A 5,000-nucleotide genomic window follows, 5' to 3' on the forward strand; every position below is an offset into this window, starting at 1 on the left:
ATAATAATAATAATAATGATAATAATTGATAATAATAATAAATGTATAAATGTTGGTGTTTGTCAGCCACGAAAATGGATGCCTGAGCAAATCCCTCTTTCCTCGGCAATTGATTTGTTACAATAAAATACACAAAAGAAGACTCAAAATGACTGCATTGGATTTGGAGATTTTAATATTTACCGATGTTTTCGGTAGATTTTGTTCAGTTCTTTCCAAATCGGTTTTACATTTATTGTGTTAGTGAAGATTATGGTTATAACATCTATTGATAACGTTATGTAGTATTACTTGATCGTGTACTTATACTTTATATCTAATAAACACGAGATTTGACCGCAACTTCATCTTCATATTGCAACACGCTTTATTTGTATATTTAACAAAGTTCATATAACTACGAGCAACTCTTAAACTCGTTCACAGAGAAGTGACCATCGTTTGGAGTGGAGGCGTTACATGCCGTAACATAGGTTATTCACTATACTTTTACTCGTTATATATCACGTGTATTCCATACATCACCTCTCTTTTGTAATTATAATGTCAAAAAGAGTGGAGCAAAACAATTGGTGATGTATTGTTTGCGCATCACAAAACTACATACTTAACTACCAATAACTCGCTCACTGTGGAGCGACCACTTTGTGAGGGACGTGGAAAATCAACTTGTTCTAGCTCTATGTCCCATATTGGCTGTACCTCCCCGCACTGCCAATGGCTGTACGTACATACATACATACATTACGTACATTACATACATTACGTACATTACATACATTACATACATTACATACATTACATACATTACATACATTACATACATTACATACATTACATACATTACATACATTACATACATTACATACATTACATACATTACATATACTACATACATTACATACATTACATACATTACATACAATACATACATTAGGTTAGGTTAGGTAGGTAGGCTAGGTTAGGTTGGGTAAGGTTAGGTGGTTAGGTTAGGTTAGAATAGACGAATTTATCATACTTTAATTTCTTCGACCTCCGCATCTACCAAAACAAAGATGACTTTACAGCTCCGTTTATTAGTGTATCGTGTTTATCAACTTTTTCTATTATTGATTTCCGCCATGAAAAACGTACATCACGTTGATGTATTACAATTTATAAAAAGAATAACTAATTTACGAGAACGTATGATTCAATATTTTTCGTTCATAATTTTTGACTGACTTACCTTGAGTGATGATATGTGACGCTTTGTCCATATCCAATTGGAAACTCTGACACCAGGAATTTTTTTGACAATTTGATTCTTTGCACTCTCGTACGACACACACGCGAAAAAACACAAATAATAGAAAAAAACACAATAATATTCGACCCAAAATGTTTGTTACACAAACTACGTCTCCACGGTCACCTTACCAGGGAACAATTGTTGTTTACATGAAGTTGTTTCTGCTTTGACGAAGTGTCAACAAAACGCTGCGTCTGTGACCAATGAAAACTCTTGGATTTACCAAGACATTGATGTGATTGGCTTGCTAAAATCTATAGTTGGATGAGCGCTGTAATGTCGACATTAGTAACCAGATGTCTAAAAATTCTATCTAATTAATAAGAAGATGTTTTGACGAAGTGTCAACAAGGTGATGGGTCTGTGACCAATGAAAACTCTTGGATTTACTAAAACATTATTGCGATTGGACCGCTAAAATCTAAGGTTGGACGAGCGCTGTAATGTCGACATTTCTAACCAGATGTAGATTTTATATCCAACCAATAAGAAAATGTTTTCCTAACTATCAGTATAGAAGAAATGCTCAATATATTTTCTATTAATCTTTTATCTGACCGTTTATCTATTCAAATATCTATTAGAAATAAAATTTTGTACGCGCATGCGCATGCGTATGTTTATTTATGTGTGTATGTTTTACAGGATGCGGCGTTTCTATGCCTATTTTTTTTCTTTCAAGTACTTTTATTATCATATCGTCATGAGTCCACCACTCTACAAATAGTTCAGCAATCTAATAAAAAAGGCCACACTGAAAGAAATTATATAAAAATACACACACACACACACACACACACACACACACACACACACACACACACACACACACACACACACACACACACACACACACACACACACACACACACACACACACACACACACACACACACAAAAACTACTAGCACAAGCACACATCCTGCCCAGGCCGAAATTAATTTCGGTACAGCTGCGCTTCGGGTCGTTACTCTGACTCTCGTGGGCGGGGAGTTGGGGGTGTGTGTGTGTGAAAGGTCATAGCATTACCCATAGATCGGACCTACGAGCTCTGAGCTCTCTTCCAGGAGGGAAATAGCTGTCGATCACGAGTCGAACACGTGATCCAAAGACCAAGTGAATACACACATATATATATATATATATATATATATACATATATATATATATATATATATATATATCTATATATATATATATATATAGATAGATTGATATATAGATACACACACGCTCGCACACACGCACACACACACACACACACACACACACACACACACACACACACACACACACACACACACACACACACACACACACACACACACACACACACATTTATATATACTGTATATATTTTTGGTTATATATGTATATATATATATATATATATATATATATATATATATATATATATATATATATATACATGTATATGTATATATGTATGTATTATCAAAAAGATCAGGTTAACTCCCGAGAGGTGGGAAGTCCCAGAACTGAACGAGACATCAGTCTACCGAGACCCCGCCGTCCAACATTTCAGAATCAACAAATTCAGTCCGTTGCCTTTCGATCCTATGATACATCAGACGGTATTTTCATTTTATTGTAATTTATTTATTTATATATATATACTTTATTTACTTTGCCTTTTTATATTTTTTGATTTTGTTTTATTTTGTTTTGTTTTGTTGTATTTTATTTTGCTTTATCTTAGCTCATTATAGTTTATTTTCTTCTATTTTTTCATTGTACGTAAATACTTATTCATTACAACGTCAAAAAATGGCAGGGTTTCACATCTCTTCGACAACAACCCTTCCTCCTCCTCCTCCTCCTCCTCCTCCTCCTCCTCCTCCTCCTCCTCCTCCTTGCTCTTCCTCCTCCTCTTTCTCCTCTTGTCCATCATCTTTCTTCTTTTCTTCTTATTCTTTTTCCAATTTCTCTTGCATTTCCTCCTGTTCTTCATTCTGTTCCTCTCTTCTCTTCACCCTCCTCCTTGTCGTTGTCATACTCCTTCTATCCCTCCTCCTCCTCTTCCTCTTCCTCCTCCCTCTACCCTTCTTACTCCTCCTCTTCGTCAACCCTTCCTCTTCCTCCTACTTCTTCTACTTTTCTTACTCCTCCTCCTCTCCGTCGACCTTTCCTGTTCCTCCTCCTCCTCCTCCTCCTCCTCCTCCTCCTCCTCCAACATCGAGTTTTTGACAACCCTGAACATTGCTGTGACCAATCGACGCCGCGCCCTTGCCCTCCCGCCCACGTCGACGGCGCCCACCCTCATTGACCGCCCGCCGCGATCCTCAGACACGCCCGTGGGGGCGCGCTGAGCTACTTATGGCTCTGAGAGGCCCCCAGACCCGAATAGAATCGCTTGGCGTCAACCAAAATTAAGTTTTTGAATTTTATGAAAATGGTCAGAGTATACACCATGTAAGAATGAAGCTTTTAGTAAATGTGCAACGTGTTTATGGAGCCTTTAGTAAATGTACATTGTGTGTATGGAGCCTTCGGTAAATGTACAATGTGTGTATGGAGCCTTTAGTAAATGTACGTGTTAATGGAACCTTTAGTAAATGTATAACGTGTGTATGGAGCCTTTAGTAAATGTACAACGTGCGTATGGAGCCTTTAGTAAATGTACAGCGTGTGTATGGAGCCTTTAGTAAATGTACAACGTGTGTATGGAGCCCTTAGTAAATGTACAACGTGTGCATGGAGCCTTTAGTAAATGTACAACGTGTGTATGAAGCATTTAGTAAATGTACAACGTGTGTATGAAGCCTTTAGTAAATGTACAACGTGTGTATGAAGCCTTTAGTAAATGTACAACGTGTGTATGAAGCCTTTAGTAAATGTACAACATGTGTATGGAGCCTTTAGTAAATGTACAACATGTGTATGGAGCCTTTAGTAAGTGTACAGCGTTTGTATGGAGCCTTTGGTAAATGTACATTGTGTGTATGGAGCCTTTAGTAAATGTACAACGTGTGTATAGAGCCTTTAGTAAGTGTACAGCGTTTATATGGAGCCTTTAGTAAATGTACATTGTGTGTATGGAGCCTTTAGTAAATGTACAACGTGTGTATGGAGCCTTTGGTAAATGTACAACGTGTGTATGGAGCCTTTAGTAAAAGTACAACGTTTCACTTTTAGAAGTTTTTTCAAGTAAACAGACGCAGAATATAATTTCTAAACTATTTAAAGATCTAGGAATGGATAAGGAACGGACACTATGATAGGGCAGCCCTCTGCGTGTCATTTAAAGTCTTTCTAAATACAGGAATTAAATGAATTAAAGGTGTTGCAATATTGTTTAGAGGTTGCGTTCTGCGTCTGTGTATTTGAAAAGGATTCAACAAGAGAAACGTTGTACATTTGATATAAGGTACCATCTTCACATAGTGTCTGACCATTTTGTCGACAGTTGTAATGATCTATGTGGACTTTATACATCTTATCTGGTTGAAGACACAGGCGGTTTTATTCAGCTTGTGAAGGACCTCGGTCTAAAAGTAGTACCTTTCGATTGGAACCCATTCAGGACGGAATGAAATCACCTCTTCTTAACGGGATTGAATTCTAAAAATGGGATTGAGTAATTTTAATGGGGTTAGATTCCTTTTATTGGGATTTGATCCCTCTCATTGGGGTTTGATCCCTCTCATTGGGGGTTTGATCCCTCTTAAAGGATCAAAATCCTTTAAAA

General features: G+C 37.1%; 1 long non-coding RNA gene across 1 annotated transcript in view; it reads right to left on the minus strand.

Moving 5' to 3' along the window:
- The window catches only part of LOC143033005 (uncharacterized), a 103,423-nt gene extending 102,019 nt beyond the window's left edge, over positions 1 to 1,404 (minus strand). Inside the window, exon 1 of the long non-coding RNA XR_012967152.1 lies at positions 1,229 to 1,404. This is a non-coding gene — a long non-coding RNA (uncharacterized LOC143033005). The remainder of the gene's footprint in view (positions 1 to 1,228) is intronic.
- Positions 1,405 to 5,000: the final 3,596 nt, after the last annotated feature.

The sequence above is a fragment of the Oratosquilla oratoria genome, chromosome 15, assembly GCF_046742065.1.
Source record: "Oratosquilla oratoria isolate Oo_2021 chromosome 15, ASM4674206v1, whole genome shotgun sequence".
Classification (NCBI taxonomy): domain Eukaryota; kingdom Metazoa; phylum Arthropoda; class Malacostraca; order Stomatopoda; family Squillidae; genus Oratosquilla; species Oratosquilla oratoria.